The sequence below is a fragment of the Galeopterus variegatus genome, unplaced genomic scaffold (assembly GCF_000696425.1).
Source record: "Galeopterus variegatus unplaced genomic scaffold, G_variegatus-3.0.2 Scaffold491, whole genome shotgun sequence".
Classification (NCBI taxonomy): domain Eukaryota; kingdom Metazoa; phylum Chordata; class Mammalia; order Dermoptera; family Cynocephalidae; genus Galeopterus; species Galeopterus variegatus.
In genome coordinates, this window is record NW_007726602.1 from 176585 (window position 1) to 201069 (window position 24485).

General features: G+C 33.6%; 1 protein-coding gene across 1 annotated transcript in view; it reads right to left on the bottom strand.

The window, feature by feature from the left end:
- Positions 1-24485, bottom strand: part of LIN28B (lin-28 homolog B (C. elegans)) — a 104011-nt gene that overhangs the window by 17167 nt on the left and 62359 nt on the right. The gene's annotated exons all lie outside the window — the stretch shown is intronic.

A 24485-nucleotide genomic window follows, 5' to 3' on the forward strand; every position in this document is an offset into this window, starting at 1 on the left:
AAAAAAAAAAAAAAAAAAAAAAAAAAAAAAATTCTGGACATGTAAAGATGCAGGAAAGTGACCCATACAAGAGAAAAAGTAGTCAACACCCTGAAAAGACTCAAATGTTGGAAGTAGCAGGAAAGAACTCAAAACAACTATCATAAATATGCTCAACAACTTAAAGGAAAGATGGGCTTAATAAATGAACAATTAGAGAATCTTGGCAGAAAAAAATGAAAAAGAAAAAAACAAACGAACAAAAATTATAGAACTGAAAGCTACAATATCTAAAATGAAGAAATCACTGATTGGGTGACAGTATCCAAGAAACTACAGAAGAGTCAGTAAACATAAAGACGGATTAAAAAAGAAATAATATGAACTGAACTACAAAGAAAATCAAGGACTGTAAAATATGAATAGACTCTCTGTGACATGGAACAATATGAAATAGTCTGATATACATAAAATTAGAACAGAGAACGGGGCAGAAAAAATACTTGAAGAAATAATGCCCCCAAATTTCCCAAATTTTATAAAATACACCTTGGATCAATAAATCAAAACCACGCCTTGGATCAACAAAGAAAATCACACCTTGGCACATCATAATTAAACTACTTAAAACCCAAATAAAGGAGGGGCAAGGGAAGAAAACAAAAACAAAAACAACACATTTCATCCTATGGAACAAAACTTCTCAGAAATAATGGAGGCCAGATGACAATGAAACATCATCTTAAACAAAGTAAAATAAAAAATACTTTCAGCTAAGAATTCTAAATCTATTAATACTATCCTTTAAAAATGAGGGTAAAATAAAGATATCTGAGCAAACTTTTGGCCAGAAGACTTCCACAAGAAGAAATGCTAAAAAAAAAAAAAAAAAGTTCTTCAGGTAAAAGAGAAATGTTACCACAAGGAAACTTAGATCTACAGAAAGGAATGATGAAAACTAGAAATGAGAGATGTGTACACAAAATGCTATATATTTGAAGCAAAAGTAGTAACACTGAATTGTGGCATTTATAAGTTATATCAAAATAAAATATATGACACTATAGCACAGATGATGACATGTGGGGGTAAATGAAATTAAAGTTTTGTAAGGTTCTTATATTTTATATCACATGAAACACTATTACCCAAAAAGAAGGCAAAAAATGAAGAGCAGAGGAACAACAACAACAACAACAAAACAAAGGATAAAATAGAAATGGTAGACTTGCATCTAACCATACCAATAATTACAGTAAATACATATGGTCTCAGTCCTCCAATTAAAAGGCAGAGATTGCCAAGTCTGATAAATACAAAAAGGCCTAATTATATCCTGACTACAGGAGACATACTTAAAATATAAAGTCAGAAATATGTTGAAATTAAAAGGAAACAAAAAGATATACCATGCTAACTACAATCATGAAAAAGTTGGTGTGGCTATATTAGTATCAAACAAAGGATACTTCAAAATAAGGCATATTACAAAAGAAGTGTGACATTTCATGAACACAAAAGATCAATTCATCAGGAAGATATAATATTCCCAAATATGAATGCAACAAGAGAAATAGAGAAATTCACAATAATAGTTGGAATTTAATATCTCTTTCCAATAACTGATAAAACAAGTACACATGCACAGATACACACAATGAAGATATAGATTTGAGCTACACTATCAACCATCACTACCTAATTAACATTGTAGAACAATGCTTTCACTATCTTCTGAATATGCATTCTTTTCCAGTGCATATGAAACATTGTCCAGGATAGAACACTTCTGGGGACAAAAAATATGTCCCAATCCTATAGAATGTTTTCTGATCACAAGAGAATTAAATTAAAAAGAAATAAGACATACAGAAATTCCAAAATATTGTGGAAGTCATACAACACAGTTTTAAACCACATTTAGATCAAAAAAGAAATCATAAAGAAATACAAATGAAAACAAATATGTTGAAATTTGTGGGATGTAGCTAAAGCAGTGCTTGGAGTTAAAAAGAAATCATAAAGAAATACAAATGAAAACAAATATGTTGAAATTTGTGGGATGTAGCTAAAGCAGTGCTTGGAGTTAAAAAGAAATCATAAAGAAATACAAATGAAAACAAATATGTTGAAATTTGTGGGATGTAGCTAAAGCAGTGCTTGGAGTTAAAAAGAAATCATAAAGAAATACAAATGAAAACAAATATGTTGAAATTTGTGGGATGTAGCTAAAGCAGTGCTTCATAAGTTAATATAAAGAATAGAATCCATAAACATACCACCACCATTATGTGGCCAATTGATTTTCAACAAAGGTGCAAAGGTAAATCAATTAAAAAAAGGAAAGTTTTCATAGAAAAGGCTTTGGAACAATTGGATAAACTTATGGGGAAAAAAATGAACCTCATTCTCTACTTCACAGCACATATCAGAATGAATTCATTTAGGGCCGAGCCCGTGGCGCACTCGGGAGAGTGCGGCGCTGGGAGCGCAGCAGCGCTCCCGCCGCGGGTTCGGATCCTATATAGGGATGACCGGTGCGCTCACAGCACCCACTGGCTGAGCGCGGTGCGGCCAGTCTCAAAAAGGACAAAAAAAAAAAAAAAAAAAAAAAAAAAAAAAGAATGAATTCATTTATAAATCATAGACCTAAACATAAAAGGTAAAAACTACAGAACTTGTAAAAGAAATTAAAGTAGAATAACTTCATAACCTTGAAGTAGGCACACATTTCGTAGAGAGAGAACACAATAAGCACCTTTTAAAAAACTGATACATTAGACAACACTAAAATTAAAAACCTGCTCATCAAAATGAAAAAGACAAACTTCAGACTTGAAAAAAATATTCTCAATACATTATCTGTCAATGAAATTGTATCTAAAATATATAAAGAACTCTTTTAACTCTGTAATAAAAAAGATACCCAATTTGAAAAACAAACAAGCAAAAGAAGAAATACAAGTGGTTCAAATACATGAAAAGATGTTCATTCATCATCACGAGAATGAAAATTAAAACCAAAATGAGATAGCACTATACAATCAGCAGAAAGGCTAAAATTAAAAAGAATAAAACTTCAAATATTGAGAAAGATGTGGAACAACCTCAATATTGTTGGTTTAGAAAACTGGCAGTTTCTTATAAAGTTTGGGAAATTTCTCTATGAGCTAGTAACTCCACTTTTATGTAATTCCTTGAAAGAAATAAAAGATGCCTACAAAAAATACTTTTACAAGAATGTTTATAGCAGCTTTATTCATAACAGTAACACATTGTTAATGACCCAAATATGTATCAACAGGTAAGCAGAGATTCAAATCGCAGAAAATTCAAATAAAAACTACACAACATTAAAATAAAAATGATCTGGTGATATAGATAATATCATTAATCAGTCTTATAAATGCTAATAAATAAATAAATAAAATTTAAGAAAAGAAAAAAAAAGAGCTGGCCAGTTATCTCAATTGATTAGAGTACAGTATTGTAACATGAAGGTCAAGAGTTTAGACTGCCATACCAGCCAGCCACCCCCCCAAAAATCTTATAAAAGCTATATTGAATGAAACTAATAAACTAAACATAAAACTGTATACTGTGTGATTCCTTCCATTTATGTTAAATTTTTGGCAAAACATGGGGACAGAAACCAAGAGTAGTTACATACAGAGGGTAGAGACTGGTTGGAAAGAAACAGAGTATTTCCTGGGATGAAAATATTTTATATATTGATTGGAATATTTGTTATATGGGTATATATTTTATCAAAACTCATCAAACCATACGTTTAAGATCTGTGCATTTCACTAAATGTAAATTTTACCTCAATGAAAAAATAAAAAGACTGGCCAGTTAGCTCACTTGGTTAGAACATGGTGCTGATAACACCAAGGTCACAGGTTTGGATTCCTGTACTGGCCAGCCAGCAAACAAATAAAAGTAAAATGGCAATAATATGAAAATTTAAAATATCAATGCTAATTTGATAACATTTTAATTCAAATCTATTGAAGGAATCTCAAATCTCCTCCATTACATATTTACATGTGACAACTACAAATGCTCCCTGATACTGACATGCTGTATTGTCAGCTCAAATACTAACAGTGACACCACTGTCAGTGTCTTGATTTTCTGAAAGGTAAACATTCTTAGAATAGTTCAGAACAAAATAAAGTATAACCTTCACACAATTTACAGCATAGTTTCATTTCTTAAAAAAAAAAGGTCCATATTAGAATAGGTCAAATATTACTTGTATTTATATGTAAAATAAAATTAAGTTTGATGCTCAGAAACTTATAAGGTTGGCAACGATATCCAAAAGTAATAATGTAGGTGGGAGACAATGTGTTGTGTCAGACTGTCTCACATTCCTAAATGACAGTGACCACTTTTTCCCATCATGAGATGACCAAAATTTCCCACACAAATTTCCAAACCCCTGTGGAGGTGGAGAGCCACTAATTTAAAGAGATAACAAATGACCAGAACTATGATCAGAAGCGAAAGACCCCAAGACATTACCAAGGAGATTTGAAAAAACAAATAAATAGAATTCTTAGAAATTAAAAAAAAATTGAAACTAAAAACTCAAAGGATGACTCAAAAGCAGATCAAAAACAGCTGAAGAGGATGGCAAGAACTTCTGCTTCCAGCAGTACCGCCAACCAAGTTCTCTACAGAACACCAAAAAACACATTTTTTCATGCATTGCTGGCCTTGCAGAAAATTAGAGAAACACACTCCCACAAACTTAAAGATAAAGCTAGAGCAAGGAGCAGTGAGATAAGAACCAGTAGGAAAGATAGAGCTGTCCTGAAGACAAATGCTGCTATTAGTGCTGTAACTGGCGACTACATGAAGCCATGGGCTAGCAACATCTGAACTTGCTCCCACTCCAAGACAGAAATGTTGAAATGAGTAACAATAGTCAGAAGAGTAGCAACCACAACTTTGGACAGAAGCAAACACAACTCCCTCTAAAGGAAAGCTTTCCCAATTTGTCTGCACTAGTTCCACAGACTATAATCAAATATGCATGATCTCCTAATCAAAGACCATGAAACACTAAGAAATAATCCATCATGAGGAGAGTCAGCATAAACAAAAAATTTGGACATTACTGGAATTGTCAAAAACAGACTAAAATAGCTGAAGATAAAATCTTTTAAAGAAATAAAAGATGAAATCACAAAACTTCTTGCTGACTAAGCAACAAGAGATGAGTGAAAATAATCAGGTACATTTGAAAATATAAAATTCAGTAGAACTATAGGACATGAAAAAGATATTGTTACATGTGAAACTTAGTGAAACTATTAAAGAGCAACTTAGACACAGCAAAGGGTAGGCTTAGTAAACTGAAAAATAAACCTGAAGAAATTACACAGAACACAACACAAACAGATTAGAAGATTAAAAATATAAGAGCAGTTAAGAAATACTGAGAACAGAGGGAGAATGTCTAAACTACATCATACACACGTGTGTGTGCCTGTGTATATGAGAATAGAGGGAATAAAAGAGAGGCAATATTTGAAAAGATAATGCCTGAGAATTATCCAAAATGAATGAAAACACAGATAGTGGGAATATTACATATAGCAAGAAGAATGAGTAAAAATAAATCCACACCTACACATAATTTAGTGAAACCTTGGACCAAAAAAAAAAATCTTACAAACAGCTAGGTAGTGAAGAAAGATCATCCGCAAAGCAGCAATTACATTGATGGCCAGCATCTTAACTGAAACAACGTACGATACTTTGATATGTGTGTTTTGGCTTTCATCACAGTTCCTGGCTTGTTCTAACCTCCCTGCTGCCTGTCTTGGAGCTGACCTTAAAGAAATTCTCTGACCTACCTTATCTGATTGTAGGTCATAAGACCCCCATTCAAGTAGGGTCCTGCCCAATGCCCAGGAGGAAGGAATGTTGCACAGGGAGGCCAAGAAGAATGTGAACAGACAGGCCTTACTGGGTTTCTCCACCCAGTCTGTTAGTGTATGATCATACCCTTTTTTTGTCCATTCACATTCCTACATGACTGTCCATGCTTCACTCATGCCTACCTAATGAAGCTTCCATAAAAACCCAAGAGCACAGGGTTTGGGGAGCTTTGAGATAGATAGGGAAACATAGAAGTTCCTGTAGGGTGGCAGGGAGGGCATGGAAGCTCCATGCCCTGTCTCCCACACCTCACCCTATGTATCTCTTCATCTGTATCTTTTGTAATATTCTTTATAATAAACCGGTACATGTTAAGTAAGTGTTTCCCTGGGTTCTGTGAGCTGCTCAACAAATCTATCAAACCCAAGGAGGGGGTTGTGGGAACCCCAATTTATAGGCAGTCATTCAGAAGCCCAGGTAAAACAACCTATAGCTTGCAACTGGCATCAGAAGGGCGGCTGTGGAGGAGACAGTTGGGGACTGAGCCCTCAACCTATGGGATCTAACACTATCTTCAGTAGATAGTGTCAGAATTAAATTGGAGGGCATCAAACTGGTGGTGTCCACTGGAGAATTGCAGAATTGCTTGCTGGTGGCAAGAAATCCCTACACATTGGTCACAAAAGTATGTCTTCTGCATTGATGATTGTTGCTGAGTAAGAGTATAGGAAAAAACACTTTGTGATTTTTCAGAAATGGAACAAATGAAAAACGAGAGTCAGCATAATATCTTTAAAAGGATGACAGAAAATATCTGTTAACTAGAAAGGCATATCCTGTGAAACTAGCTTTTAAGGATAGGAGTAAAATAAACATATATTCAGATAAAAAAAGAAAGAGTTTACCATGAACAGATGTTCTTATAGAAAAATCTAAAAGATGTGTATCGGGAAAAAGGAAAATGATACCAGAAGGAAGGTTAGAGATAGAAGAACACTGAGAATACAGTTTAAGCATGAAGGTAACAATGACTGATTATAATAAAAACGATCATTTGTAAGGCTAAAAACAAAAACTGAAACACAGACTATAAGTTGGGAGGAGGTTCTTAGGATTTAAAGTACCCTAAGAATTGCTGTTTGATGGGGGGAGGAATCAAGAACAGAAGTAATAATAAAAACATTTATCAACTGTTATACCATGGTTTCCAATCAGAATGGTCAGTAAAATAAACAGCATGTCTATACCAGTGTGTGATCACTGAATATCAGCCTTAATTAAGTTGCTAACCTTCAGACTTTGTTAACTTATATATGAGCATGATAGAATTTCAAGGGAACCACTAAGAGTAGAAATAGATTATATAGTTTTCACACTACTGTGGGCAAAAGGTAAAATGAGAAAAAAAACTATTAAAAAGAGAAAGGAGAACAACGAAAAAAGAAAACAAAACAGGAAAATGCAGGGTGAATAGACAGCACAATACCTGTAGTAAAAATATATCAATAATGGCAGTAAATGTATATTGACTAAACGTACCAGTTTAAATATAGTTTGTCAATTAGATTTAAAAACTACAAAAGCCATCTACATGTTGTTTATAAAGGGACATATAAAACATAAGCAGACTGGGACATCAAGAAACTATTAAACAAAAGAAAGCTGCTGTTAATACTAACAAAAAAAATAAACTGAGGTAAAATCATATTCTTAGGGATAGAAAAAGATGCTACGTAACAGGAAATGATTCAACTCACAATTTAAATGTTTATATAACTGAACCACTTCAATTCACAATTTAACCTTTTTTTTTTTTTCCTTTTTGTCTTTTTCCGTGTCCGGCAACGGATCGCAACCCCCAGTGTCGCCCCCGCACCGGACCAGGACCAGCAACGGGATCGCAACCCTCGGTGTTGCTCCCGTGCCTCGCCCAGCCAGTGAGCGGGAACTGGTCTGCATGTGGGATCCGAATCCTCGGCGGGAGCGCCGCCGCACTTCCCAAGCGGCGCACTATAGCAGTGCGCCACCAGGCCGGCCCAACCATTTCAATTTAAATACACACACACACATACACAAATGAACAGATATATAGGGAGAAATTGACAAATTCACCACTTCTGGGTACTGATCTGAGCAAATCAACTGTAGAAGACATTTTGGAATCATCTGGGGTGGAATTTGAATATGGTATGGATTTTAGATAAGACAAGAATATACAGGAAAGGAAAGAAGGAGATTATTGACTGATAAAATAGCAGGTTACAAAAGGGTTGTACATTTGGTAAATATATACATATGTAAAAACACGTGTATCAAAAAAGATCCAGAACACTACACACTAAAAGGTTTAATGGTGGGACTCTATGATGAATATATGATTTTTTCTTTTTTGGTTTGTGTGTATTTTTAAGTTTTATATAATACTCACATATCACCTCTATAATGAAAGATCATTTGGAAAAATAATTAAACTGAAAAAGAAACAAGGGGCAAAACAGTAAATTATATATGCTATCCTTCATGAAAAAGAATATATATGTTTGTGATCAATTGTATATACATTTTAAAATCTCTTCAATAATAAACAAGAAACTAAGAACACTGATCAACTATTGGGAGGATAAAAACTGGGGTATAGGAGACATAATTTTTCACTATGTACCTTCTACATATTTTTATGTTTAAACCATGTGAAAGTATTATTTATCCAGACATTAAATAAACAATAAAAAATTACAAGAAACTAAAGTTTGAAAAAATATACAAAAAATTATAAAATATCAAAAAAATTATGCTTAGGGGGCCGGCCTGTGGCTCACTCGGGAGAGTGCGGTGCTCATAACACCAAGGCCACAGGTTCGGATCCCATATGGGGATGGCCGATTTGCTCACTGGGTGAGCGTGGTGCTGACAAAAAAATTATGCTTATCACAGAGGGCAGATTATGTATTATTTTTATTTTTATTTATGTATTGCTATATCCTTTTAACATGGCTTTATATTGTTTTTAATTAAAAATATATATTATCTTAAAACCATCGTTATTGTGAGCATATAAAACAGAGCTGCCATTGTTTAATGAAACGTTATGTATATTATACATATTAACTGAAAAAAATTTAAAAATTAATACCAAATATCTGAGGGATGGGAGAACCTTGAAAAATCATCTAACCAGTGATCTTTTAAATGACATTACTTTATGTTTTGATTTCAAACTTTTTTTCCCAAACTGAGAGCAAAAACACCACAAAGCATGTATGTAAAAATGACTATTAATTTTTCTTTTCAGAAAAGAAGTCATCTAACTCTCACTTATAAGCACTAGAAATACACCCTTGTTAAAGTCACCAGTGACCTCCATCCTGCCAAATTAAATGGCTGATTCTTATCTTACTCATCTTCTAAGCAGTATATCAGTCTCTCCTTGATAGCTTCTTCTCCTGGCTTGTGAGCAACCACTCTCCTGGTTTTCCTCCTCTCTGCCCACTCTTTTTAAGCTATATCTTCTAATCCCAACTTCTAAATTTTTCTGTCTTTGACCCTCAGAGTACACTCATACATCCCCATGGTCTTAAATATGGTCAATACATTGATGACCCCCAAATTTCTACTTCCAGGCCCACCTCTACCCTGAACTTCAGAATGAATCATCCAAATGCCTATTTGACATCACTGCTCTAGAGGCAGGTCAAACTTAATTATGAGTACCCTTGATTCTCCAACCTTGCTTGCTCCCATCCTTTATCTCAGTAAAATCACACCATCCTTTGTCCAAATTGCATCATCATAAATTGCGTCACCCTTCTGGCTCACACCAGAAGTTAGGAGTCAGCCTAATTCCTCTCTTTCCCTCCATATCCAATCTACCAACAATTCTTACTGGCTCATTAAAAACATGTCCAGAATCTGACAATTACTTTCTATGTCCACAGTCAGGTCCATGGTCCAAACCATCATCATCTCTCACTTTCCTGCATTATTGTAACAGCCTCCAAACTGTTCTCTCTGCTTTTATTCTTGCCTTACTATAGTCTATTTTCTACATGGCAGCCACAGTGATCTTCGCCAACCCACACAGGTCATGTCACTCCCTTCCTCAATCCTTTAATGGCTACTCATCTCACCAAGGATAAAATCAAACTTCATAAGCCACCATGACCTACATGGCCCTATATAATCTGGCCCCTGCCAGTTTTTCAGCCCTAATCTTGGACATCTCTCATTTGTCAATTCACTTGGTCATTCTGGCTCGAGTAGTTCTTCAAACATGCTCAATGCATTACTGCCTAAGAATCTTTGCACAGGTTTTTCCTTTTGAATAGAAATCACTTCCCCCAGATCTCTACGAGGCTTGTTCCTCCACTTCATTCAGGTCTCCGCTAAGATGTCACCTCCTCAGGCATTTGCTGACCACTTGACCCAACTGTTACTCTCTGTGCCCTTATCCTGCTATATTTTTCCTCATAGCAGTTACTATCTGACATTATACATTTATTTGTATATGGGTTTTTGTTTATTTGCCTCACATTCTAAAATGTTTGCTTTAGTAGGCAAGACCTTCCTACTTCCTATTCTCTGCTTCAGGCTCAGTGCCTAGATCAGTGTCTGGCACACAGCAGGTACTCCACAAAAGTTGGTGAAATGAATGAAAAAATTTACATATGAGAAAACTGAGGTGCAGGGAAAGTTAATTGCCCAAGGTCATAGCTACTTTATTTAATAAATATTTACTGAGTACCCATCATACACCCAACTCTGTGCTTGGAGCTGAAGACACACAGTGAATAAGGTGGATCAGGCCCGTGTACTTAAGGAAATTACACTTCAGAAAAACTCAGATTATAGGTCTTTCTATTGTGTACATGTTTTTGAAACTTTTTAAAATCCCTTGAGAGAACCTAACAAGCTAGTATACAACATTCCTCAGCAATTCAATTACAACTAGTTATCCTGGGATGTCTATTTCATTCATCAATAACTGCATTCTTTCCTTTTAGATATATTCACTTAGTCTAGGTAAATGGTATATACATTTGGGCCGGCCCGGTGGCGCACTGCTGCAGTGCGCCGCTTGGGAAGCGCGGTGGCGCTCCCGCCGAGGGTTCGGATCCCACGTACAGACCGGTTCCCGCTCACTGGCTGAGTGAGGTGTGGGAGCAACACCGAGGGTTGCGATCCCGTTGCCGGTCCCGGTCCGGTACGGGCGCGACACTGAGGGTTGCGATCCGTTGCCGGTCACGAAAAAAGACAAAAAGGAAAAAAAAAATGGTATAGTCTGTAAAACATAGTCCTATATATTTTATATCATGTCTTCAATTTCCTAGTAAAATGAAGTACTTAAATCTACATTTCTAAAATATTTTGGTTATTTCTAATTTACACAAGAAAAAAAAATTTAAGAAGAGTTATGAGGTCATTTACTGTCCTGATAATATAAAAACATGAAGTGATTTAAAAACATTTAAAAATAATTTATTATAATTACTAACTATAAAAAATTTCAGAAAATAGCAAATAATACTTAGATGAAAGAACACCTAAGTCTTACATTTTTAAAGAAGTGACATTAGATAGCATATCATATATCTATATTTGGAGAGAAACACAGTCAAATTTACAGTTCTGAGTCTGCCAAGGTTTTGCTCATCCTACCAGTTTGACTTTGAAGAGCAGCCTGACCATGTCCTACAGGACACCCAGACTTCCCTCCCAAGTCAAAAAATGAGTCATTTTTTAGTATTGTTCAAGTGTGTGCAGACATGATGGCTATCTAGTTATTTTAAAAAACATAATTTAAGGGGCCGGCCCGGTGGTGCACTGCTACAGTGCGCCGCTTGGGAGTGCGGCGGCGCTCCCGCCGAGGGTTCGGATCCCACATACAGACTGGTTCCCGCTCACTGGCTGAGCGAGGTGTGGGCGCAACACTGAGGGTTGTGATCCCGTTGCCGGTCCCGGTCCGGTACGGGCGTGACACTGAGGGTTGCGATCCGTTGCCGGTCACGAAAAAAGACAAAAAGGAAAAAAAAAAAAACAACCATAATTTAAGTGAGTGGATTTAGGGGCACTCAGAATTTAACAGCTATATAGTATAAACATTGTCTTCATGAATTCTTATAATTTTTCTCAATTTGTTATGGGATTATTTATCTGCTTTTTCTATTACTGCTCCAGACATTAAGATGTTGCCATTAAAATAATTTCCAATGACTATATTATTTAAATTTTTAGAACATGAAAAAAATTAGATTAAGTTATATAAAGTACTAGTTTATCAGCTATGATTAGATTTATGGCTTCTTTTTGAAAATTAAAATCTCTATAAATAGAGATAAATCTGAGGTACAATGAACTGTAAAACTGGGATACTTATACAAGTAGTGAGTGGATAAAATAACCTGAATTCTTATCAAAATATGAGGGTAATTCAAAAAGTTCATCAAAAAATAGAATTAAAAGATAATATGAATATTTCCATGAGCTTTTGAAGACCACTCATACCAAGGGGATTCTTCTGGTATTCATGGGAGGCCTTGACAAAGTGATCTTAAAGTTCGTCAAAAGGAAAAAAAAGAAATGAAAAGAAAACAGCTATAAGAATCTTTTCAGAACAGTAATAAAGGCAGATTTGCTTTCTAGGTATTAAAAGGTATTACAAAAACATAGGAATTAAAAGTACTAGTAAAAAAAAAAGGCAAGACAAACTATGTAAAAGTAGAGATCTCTGAAACATACATACTAGAAGTAACACTCATATTCAGAAGAAATCATTAAATAACCAAAAAAGCTTCACAAATCAATGGAAAGAGTTCAACAAGAGACACTGAGTGAGGCAAAATTCAGAATAGAGCTTAATCTTATACAAAGTAACAAATTAAATTTTTGATGGACTTAAGAGTTTAAAAGAAATGGGGCCGGCCTGTGGCTCACTCGGGAGAGTGCAGTGCTGATAACGCCAAGGCCACGGGTTCGGATCCCATATAGGGATGGCCGGTTTGCTCACTTGGGAGAGTGTGGTGCTGACATCACCAAGTCAAGGGTTAAGATCCCCTTACCGGTCATCTTTTAAAAAAAAAAGAAAGAAAGAAAGAAAAGAGTTTAAAAGAAAGAAACCAAAAAATATACAGATCAATATTTATTTGGTCACTGGATAGGTAAAAAACAAAGGCAGAAACAAAATGGAAGAGCAATAAAATTGAACATTCCAAAAATTACTATAGAGGAGGTAAAATTATTATTTGTAGGTGAAAATATTTCATACCTTAAAAATCATAAATACATTGAAAAATTATTAAAATCAATGAAAGAACTTAATAAAATGACTTGTTACAAATTATATAAAATCAATCCTATTTAGAAAAAAGGTTCATGAAAATAAAAGAAGAAAAAATATCCCATTTTCAATAATACACACAGACACACAGACACACACACACACACACACACAGATGATATACCCCAGGATAGGCTTTATATGTATGTTTAGATTTACTCAAGTTTCCTTTTATGCTAACTCTGTATAGTTTTAGTTTTCTTCATTTGTCATGCATATCTCATTAAACTTTATTCTTACCTCATAAATATGTACAATCAACGTTTCAATAAAAAATTTAAAAAAAAAATAAATTAAACTTTGATGTGAGAAAAAATATAATAAACCTGTGGAAAAAACCCTTTATTCTTAAATATTTTCATTTTTCTGTTCCTTTGACAAATAGATATATTCTTCCAATGAGCAGAGGAAGGTACAGAGAAGTTCTTTCCTTGGCTGTCTGTCCATCGTTCCATCCCCCTGTCATCTCTTAGGATTATGGTTTGGCTCTGCTTAATAGATGCTAAAAGATGAAAAAAATCCCCACCAAGATTGGAGAAAACAACAGTAACTCATAGGGACAAGATAACCCGAGGGAGAACGCTGCGCTTTTAGAAAATGTGGCTCCCACCTACATCTGAGGAGAACAGAAAACAAGGTTCTCTGGAACTAAAAACATGATTCCAAGTTTTAAAAATAAATAGGAAAAAACAGTGAAAAAAGACAGTCACACCTGAAAATTCAATCAATGTTACCAAGAACTCAATTAATGTTCAAAAAAAATGATCTTAAAACAAAAAGCAAAACAGGAGTTGGAAATGCTGAAAGGAAAAATATAAAACTTTAAAGACCAATTTAGGAGAGCTAACAGTTGAGTAACTGGATTTTCAGAAGGTGAAAAGGGAACAAGTAAAGATGACACACATAAATAAACAACAGAAGAAAATTTCTAAACACATGAAGAAATCAATATTTAGTTACTGGTGACACAGCAATACTTCTGTAGCATGACCTTTTAATGAAGGTAGTGGTATATTCACTTACATTGTGGCACAAACTCCTTATCTTCTTGAAAACCAGTAACAGTGTGCAGACTGGCTAATTTGAGTAGTGCTATTTTATGTATATCAGTTGTTTTTGCCTACCCGCATTCAGTATTTTTTTTTTTTGGCAGTTGGTCAATATGAGGTTCCATAATGACACTAATTTTCTTTTGGAGAAACCCCCTTCCTCTACTCTTAATCCTGACTCCCCAGCTTAAGGGGTATAGGCAAATGACTCATGTTAAACCATATTCTAGGCTAAATCAATGAAATCAATCTTAGACTTTTGTTAGAATTGCTGGGAATTCTATCCCTCTTGGCACTGGGATTGAGCACTCAAATCCAGATATACCTTAAACTATTTAATTCCTAGAATTATAAATTACGTGAGTCGATAAACATCTCCTCTTCCCCCCTTAAACTGATGGTTCTCAAACTTCAGAGCATATCAAAATGACCTTGAGGGTTTGTTGAAAAAAAAAAACAAAAACCTATCTCTAAGATCCACAGACCAGGTAAATCAGGGGTGAGGCCTGAGAATGTACATTTCTAACAAGATCCCATGTGATGCCAATGCTGTCCTCCAGGGCCCACACTTTGAGAAGAATTACATTAAGCCATTATAAATTGGTTTGTGTAACTAGCACCGAAAAGATTAGTGACCAATATATTTCAGTCAGATGGCAAACAACCTTTGAAGCAAAATAAAAATCATAATGAAAATTTCAAATTATCTAGATAACAGTAATAATTACAACTTCATACCAAAACCTGTATTACACACTTAAATTTTTCTTAAAAGAATATTTATGGTCTGAAATCTTTAATGTTTATTTAAAAAAAGACTGAAAATAAATTATCCAATTTAAGAAAATAGAAATATTTCTCACCTTTATACGGCTGAGATCTGAAAGTAAAGAAATAGAAAACCAGCAAAAATGTAGATAAAACATAATTATTTGAAAAGTTAAACTCATAAAAAGCCTAAATAGAAAAAAAAAGAGGGAGAAAATAAAAACATAAAATGCTAGGGATTATTAAAATCCGATTGCATATACGGAAGAGATTAAAAAAATAAGAGAATCTTATTGCAACTTTATAGCAACAAATTAGAAAATCTAAAGGAAGTACATAATTCCTCAACAAAGTATACCAAATTTGGTTGGTGAGTTAGCTCAGCCAGTTAGAGCACGGGGTTATAACACCACGGTCAAGGGTTCAGATCCCCATACCAAATCTGACATAATAGGGAGCAGAAAAACCTAACAGATAAGAGAAGCTCTGAAAATATAATTTTTTAAACTACAAAAAGCAAAAGGCTTAGATGTTGTATAGCTTAGTTCTATTACCTTTTAAAGTTGTGGGCTCCAAATTATTTTAATCATGCACACTTATCAATAAAATATTTTTGAGCAAACATCCCAATCAATATATATACATTTGCATGTATTTATACATCAGGTATGTACTAGGGTACAATACAAAACATATAAAAATAAAAGGTATAAAGTATAAATATAAACACAAGTTGCAATAGTATTATCTTGTCTATTCCTGTGAATATAGACACTCCACTTTGGAAACTACTACTTTAATTCTTATGTATATTAAACTATTCAACAATATAGAAAGAGAGAGAAAACTCCCTAATTCATGGAGCTAGGATGACCTTAATAATAAAACAATGAAAAAAACACAAAAAAGTCCAAGTTCATGTATGACCAATAAATATGATAAAACTGAATACAATGTAAGAATGATTCGGCTTCATAAAATCTATAAATGTAACACATTTTATCAACAAACTGAAGTAGAAAATTACATCATTATGTCACTAAATGCTGTAAAGATTTTTGATATAATCTAGCAGCCATTCATAATAAAAACCCTGACCAAAAGAGACGAAAACAGAAGCAATTAATTACACAGGATGATTATTTACAAAAAAACAACAGCAAACATCAGATTAAATTTGAAATATTAAGGCCATTTTCATTAAATTGGAAGACAGGATGCTTGCTGTCACCAGCATTACTCAACACTGCTTAGGAAATTCTATTCCATTCCATAATAAAATAAAATAATAGGTATAACTATTGGAGAAGAGATAAAAACTATCCCCCAAACCCATAGCTTTTCTCTATGGTAGCAATAACAAGTTAAAACTGAAGTAAAAAATTCACTCACAATAGCATCAAAAATTATAATACCTAAGAATAAACACCATAAGAAAGGTTTGGAATCAATACGAATATCTTACTGAACGACTCAAAATAACTTGAACAAATGGTTAAACATAGTCTCCTCTAATCCCATTCTGTTCTCTGCCTCTTCAGAGAAAGCACTATCATGAGTTCAGGTTTATCATATTTTTATATTTATTACCACATGTTTATTTATATGTATTACATTTATATTTATATAAATGTTATATTTATTACATTTTATATTTATATTTATTACATTTATGTGTATTACCCACAGATAATACATCAATTGGTGGTTTTAAAAAATCAATATAAATGGAATCATACTGCACACACTGTCTTACTTGCTTTTTATTCAACATTACAGTGTTGTTGTTTTTTTAAGAGTAATCCATTTTGGGGCCGACCCCATGGCGCACTCGGGAGAGTGCGGCGCTGGGAGCACAGTGACGCTCCCGCAGCAGGTTCGGATCCTATATAGGAATGGCCGGTGCGCTCACTGGCTGAGCGCGGTGCGGGCGACCCCACACTAAGGGTTGTGATCCCCTTACGAGTCACGAAAAAGACCAATAAAAAAAAAAAGGGTAATCCATTTTGACAAATATAGCCCTCATCTGTTCATTTTAACTGCTGTATCATCTTAACAACATACTATAATTTAACCTATTCTTTTGTTAATACACATTTAGGTTGTTTCCAGCTTTTCACTATAATAAACACTGCTTCAATAAACATTTTTGTACAATTCTCTTTTTTGTGAATATGACCATCTCCCATACACAGAAAACATTTTGAATCATGATTCAGTACCCACACAACACAACACAACACAACACAAATGGTTATGAAATAAAAGTTACTTTCTACAGTGCAATGTACTGATAATTTTTATTCTAATGTATTTCATTAAAAAATTCATGATGCTGTTTATAATCCACCAAATTGGTATCAAAGCTACTAGTGGGTCCCAATCCAGTTTGAAAAACACTGCCCCGGGAAATCTTTCCAGAAGTAGAATCAAAGGATATGAACAATTTCAATTCTACCAGATACTGCTAAATTGCTCTGTAAAGTGTTTGTATCAAGAGTCCCACCAGTAGTGCATAATACTGTTATTATTAGACTTTGAAATTTCTGCTAATTTGATGACTGAAATGATGTTTCATTTAAATTAGTAATGCCAAGCATTTTTTTCTTTGCTTATTGAATATTTTCCTTTTTTATGAATTACCATTCTATCTGCTGGTTTCTTATTGGGCTTTTACTTTTTGATTTGTAGTGCTTTATATATTTTGGATATTAATTCTTTATCAATTACATGCACTGCAAGTACCTTTTTCCACTGCATTTTATTTTCTAACTTTGTTTATATTATTGGTGCTGGACTTTTTATGTCAATTTGGTTATGGATGGCACCTATATTTCCAGAATCCCCTTCTCTGGATGGTTCCGGGTTAGAGTCAGCCAAAAGAGAAACTCGTACAAGATTTGGAAGGCAAAAGTGAAGCAGAAACCATTATTCTTGGAGGGTCGTTGTGGTAAAACACAGTAACAGACCTGCCCAGCAGGTCCCAGCTGTACTCTCTAGTGCTCTAAGCCCAGCTTGACTTTCAAGTGCTGGCCTTCTGGCCAGCAGCAGCCTACCACCAGCCTTTGTCTGCAAACCCGCAGAGGCTGTAGCCATACAAAGACAAAAGTTGCCATAGGCCTCTCTAGGGGCTCCCTCTTCTAGTTTCCCTTCAACAGCCAGCTGTGCTTGGCTTTCTGGAGTTCCCTGCAAGCTCTGATTTGTCCACCAGCCCAGTGTTTCTGTAGATCAGTTAGTAGCTCTTTCTCCAATCCATTGACTCTTCCATTCCTCTGCAACTCCCACATTTATATAAGATCTAAATCCCATATACTCATAATACTTTGAGTGGTTCTATCTCCCTGACTAGAACCTTTCCCATGTAGAAGTTTAAATTCTAAAGCAATCAATTTCTTAATCTTATCCCTTTGTGTTTTGTTTTTAAAAAATCTTCCCAAACCTAAGGTCATAAGGATGCTCTCCTACATATTCTTCTAACGGAGTTTCAAAGTTTTGCTTTAAACTTTCAGGTCTTTAAGTACGGTTTGAATTAGGGGTTCAATTCATTTTTTGTCTATGGATACACAATTTTCTCAGGACCTTTACCATTTTACATGATCTGAAAGGCTACCTCTGTCATACATCAAGACATATATATATATATATATGTATATACAAATATATACACATATATATATATACACATATACACACACACGTTTGCACGCACGCACACACACACACACACATACATACATACATACATACATCTTTTCCAATGATCTGTTTGCCTTTCACTGGGCCAACACCTCACTTACATAGCTTATAATAAATATTGATATCTGGTAGAAATAGCCTCCATATTCTGGTTTTTATCTACATAATTTCATGATTGTTATTGGACTTATGAACTTCCAAATCAATTTTAGAATCAATTTTATTGGAATTTTGAATAAAATTACATTTAATTTATAGATTAATTTATGGGGAATTACCTTCTTTAAAATATTCAGTCTTAACATTTATTAGCAAAATACTGTTCTCTATTTAGGTCTGCTTTTATATCTCTCTATAGAAGTTTATAATTTTCTTCATAAGAGTCATTTTTTGTTGGATTTATTTCTATGTACACATATTACAGTTTATGCTCCCATTGCAAAATAAACCCTTTTTTGAAATTACAGTTCTTTACTGTGAGTTCTCGGGGTATAAGATAGTCCTTACATTCCTGATACTCAGTTGTTCTTAGCTCGATTTCTATTTGTTAAACTTATATCCAGCAGTCTTGTTAAATTATTTTATTTATTCCAATTACTCTGATAATTTATCTGTAGATAATCTTAGACATAAAACCACATTGTCTATGAATAACAAAGAATTTGGTTTCTTCTTTTCTAATCCTTAGATCTTTTATTTTTTCTTTAGTTATTGCATTGGAAGTACCTCTAGCACAACATTAATAAAATGAAGAGGACTATAAAACTGATGGGACTAAAATCAAATACTAAAATCAGAGAAAAGAGTCTGGGATCAGCCAAGTAGAAAAAAGCAAAAACTGGGTTAATAATAGTTCCATACAATGGCCCTGTAAAAAAATTGCTATCCATGGAGCCTTTTATTTGTGATAGTACAGAATGGTTAGTAAGGAGGCACGCCCCTGGTTCAGATTTAGGTCAAGGCAACTGAACTTCTCTAAGTATCATCATATCCTGCTCTCTCATTTAATGGGAATAGTTATGAAATTCAGTTGCCCTTAGTATAAAATTCTTGAAAAACAGAGTTTTAAATTTGTACTCAGGTTTCCAATTGTGAAGGAGGGAAAAAGCAGGTCACAAGTGGTATATATAATTTAATCTGATTTTTATAAAATAAAAAGTATATATATTTCAATAGAATTTGTAACTTTTCATAGATGGGTACAAGTCCATTTTTTAGTATTTCTAGAGACCCTGAACATTTTTTATAGTCACTAACAGTCAACAAATAACTCTCCCTCCCCAAAGCAAGAGAAACACTTGATTTTGTTCCTTTAGCTCATATTTTAAATAATCAAACAACAGGTAAGAATAAACTTAGAGAATTTTAAGGATCAAAAATTCCTGAATCCTTACTTGACTTATTCTAGGTTTCCTTTTAAGAAAAGATGATTAGGAAAATATTTTCTCTTTTCCAAAACATTTTTATATTTAATATTTATTTAAATTTAATATTTGTTTTCTTCTTATATCCAAAGTACCTCCACTTAAAAAAGCACTTCATTATATAAAAATGCATATTTTAAAATACTACTTTATATAAAGATTTATTGATTATAAATCTGAAAAAAAGGGAACCTGCTTTTCTAAATTACTACTTCTTACTGATTAAGTGTAAGCAGACTGTAATTTATATATTACTGTATGTTATATTGTAATATAAATAAGGTAATCCTATTACAACAAAAAGAAAATCTCTTTATGAGAATAGTTCAAGTCATAGCTCTTAATCTCTTTATTTTAACCAAATTTCAAAAATTAAAATTCTAATATAAATTTGGAAGAAACTTTGCACAGGCTGTTCAAATTTATTAGAACAGAATTTAACTTGTACCTCCTTTTAATGGAGAATAAAGAAAGGCTAGCTGGAGGCTGCTAACAACTTAGTGACTACGCTGTATTGTTTCTTGGGCTTGGGACATAGAACTAGAATTTCAGTGGAGGGATTTAGCAGTATAATATAATATTTTCTGCTGATTAGTCTTCATCTTGATCAGCCCTTATTCTGCTCATACAATAACACACTGGACATCATAGCTAGTAATAGCGAATATGAGAATTTATGTTTAAATTTAAGACAATTAAACATAAATTTTAAAATTTAAAATTGACCCTAAAATTTACAAGTGATACTCTGAACAATATTATAATGTTCATTAAAATATATACATACTTAATATTAGAGGCTAAATTAATTTCCTTTTGTGAAAGGATCTCACAGTTTTGAAATATTATCCATTTCTCACAATACCCTTGGTACTGAAACCATACAATAAATATTTGATCTAATTTTCACCAAGGCAACAGTCTAAAGAAAGCAAGCTAAGTACAGTTACTTCTTAAACACATATTTTTATATGAAATATAATTAGAATTGCTTCTGAAACTTTTTTTTTCTCTGTAGGCATTATTCTACTATTTATTATGCTTAGAATAAAAAAGCAATCAGAATATCTGCCTAAAATTCTGATTATTTGCCATTTGGCTTCTGACCATTCCCATCAGGCATCTTGGGAGACCTATGCAGCGCCAAATGAAGCTCAGCCCCACACAATGTCTGGCAGAGGGTGATGAGAATGGCACATTGTCTGCATGGTCTGAACAGAGGTCACAGCAGGGAGAGCATCTGCTAAGATAATGTGAATGAAGGAAACAACTATAATTGCCTCATTAGGAGATCTCTGTCCAAATAATCACAAGAAGAAAGGACTTGGAAAACCACCCTAAAATTAGGTCCATAATAAGGAAATTTGGGGATATAATAAAAAATGCAGAAGAATTAAGGAGACGAGGGTATTGGTTTTACTTCCTTAGTCACTATACAGATGAACGAATACTTGTATGCAACAGTTCAGTTATTCAACTCCAGCCCTTGACAGTCATTAGTAGGAAGCAGGAGATGCAAATTCACAACTGTCCAGGAGACAAACAAATATAAAATAAAGGATGGTGAGGAATTTCTTACAAGGGACCAAAACATAGGAACTAAAATGAAATATCTATTGGTCTATATTTTGGAATTACAATGAAAAATATACAATTGAAATGCATAAGGACCATTTTAAGAGGGAAAGACATAAAATTTTAAAGAGCAAAGTTTCAAAAAGGACAAATTGTCTCCACCTGGTCAATTTACCTTCTTCTAACTTTCTACCTCCACCTTTTAATATATTTTTCTTAAAAGTCAACAGTATATAATTACAAGTAAATCCTCAGTCGTTTCAATTTATCAGTCAGTAAAAATGTATATATTTTATTTTAACATTGCTGATAATTTAAAATATTTCATAGTAAAAGCTAAGGTATATTTTCCCAATTTAAATTTAAGTATCTAAACTGGACACAAGACTGAAATATATTAATACTACAACAAACAATTTGTGCATTTCCTAATATTTTGAAATTAAGCTGTATACACTTAATTTGTATTATAGTTATAATTTATTGTAATATAAATAGTATCCTACAGTGAATTATGGTTATCAAAATTTTCTGATTTCAACAAACACAGTAAAATTAGCTTGTTATACCCATAAGCCAGGTTTAAAATAAGCAAACTATTTGATGACTTTGATGTTTTGCACCCAAAATGTGCTGGCTAATTTTTCCATTCCATTTACCATTCCAGTCTTTAAATCGCCTTAATCTCCTGCCCTCAGATGTTGACCTTGTAAGAATAGGGGTCATAGGTCAGAATAGACAGACCTCAAAGGATCTGGACTATCAATTCATGCCTGAAAGATTTCCCTGCCACAATAGGAACCTACTAAACAGCAAATTCCTAAATCTAATCACACAAGTATCAGGGTGAAACAGTTATTTATTGGAATTTGTTGATTTACATTTTTCAAACATATCCAGCATCTAAGGAGCATTTTTCTTTTTTCTTTGAGACAAATTTCAAGATGTAATAAACATGAAAATAAAATCCTTGAAAGAACTTTTAAAGTAAAACAGATATTCCTTAATAAAAATGGCATCATAAACCTAAGTATCGGATTATTTTCAGAAATGCTACAAAGATTTCAAAATATATAGCACTGTAATTATATAGATTTACCAAGTATGAAGCACCTGGAAAACTTCAAATTATACATTGAGATAATGAGTGGAAGAGGTTACTCTGCTGTAAAGATGGGTGGGGTTGAGGGACAATTACCAATAGTCAACTTTCAGCTCACTTGCTCTAAAGGCAAATGAGGGCAAAATCAAATATTTTTTTTAGTAAACGAGTAAAAATATATAGCCCCTCAATGAGAAAAGCCTATATAGATTAAAAAAGCAAAAGCAAAAAAGCAAAAACTTTATGGCTTTCAAAACCTCCCACCAAATTTAAGGAATTTAAACCCACAAAATTATGACCCTATAAAAATAACTCTACTATCACACATCTCCACTTTCTTTTTTAAAAAAGGCAAGTCAACTCTTCTGAGCTGAGAATAAGTCAGACATTATATAATTAGTGTCTGTTTATGTTCACCTTGGTCTTTCTGAACATAAATAACAAACATGTCATAATGTACCATTTTAATACTGGATTACAAGGAATGTCAAATTTCATAATCAATTTTTAAGTCTAAATAAAGAGAATCTTAAAAATTATAAACGATAAACCTTTTAATATGATCAAATGAAAGGAATTCCCTACACTTCCACAGCAAAAGTAGTAATAATGAAACATCTTAACAATTAATCTTCCTTCTAAACAAAATGTTATCACTTATACTCATGTAGAAAATAAAAAAGCTTACTCATGTGCTAATGCAGTTATACAAATTAAACAATACATGGAAAGAAATAAAAGCAGTAGAATGTTGTTATTTTCTAAGTTATTTTAAAAATCTCAAGTCAACACTGTTGAAAAAGATAACTTGCATTATTAAAATAGCACTTCTTGGAGTGTATGGTTGAGTCAAAAGATGTGGAAGGTTAAAAGGAACAAAGAATAAAGACAATACACTAGGAAAAAAATTAGAATTAAAAAAGGAGGTAAAGAGAAACCATAATTATAAAAAAAGCTATATGTATTCACCCAATATATAATCTACCATATGTATGCAGTTCAAAGTTCGTAAAAATACACATTTAAAAAAAAGACATTTTATTCACCAATTATTAAGGATTAAAATCATTTAACCTATATAGAAAGATTTCTAGACCAGTCATTGCAGTCAAAATCCCTTTTACTCATTTAACCTGTCTGTTAACATAAACTAAAATTTTATTACATAAAATGTTTCATTCTATGTTATAGATTAACCTGATTATTTCATGTAAATACTAAAAATCAACAGTGGCAAACAAAATAATCATTCTTCCACCCTCCCCCACAATTTCATTCTGTTAGAAGGTACCTTTTTTGCCTCATACTACAGTAAATTTCATTCTTTAAGAGAACAAAAGATACGGGCCGGCCCAGTGGCGCACTGCGCTAGTGCGCCGCTTGGGAAGCGCAGCTGCGCTCCCGTCGAGGGTTCGGATCCCACGTGCAGACCGGTTCCCACTCACTGGCTGAGCGAGACGCGGGGGCAACACCAAGTGTTGCGATCCCGTTGCCGGTCCCGGTCCGGTACGGGGGCGACACTGAGGGTTGCGATCCGTTGCCGGGCCCGGAAAAAGAAAAAAAAAAAAAAAAAAAAAAAGAGAACAAAAGATACCAAGTACAGGCTAGTTTTGTAGAAAAAAAAAAAAAAAAAAAAAAAGAGAACAAAAGATACCAAGTACAGG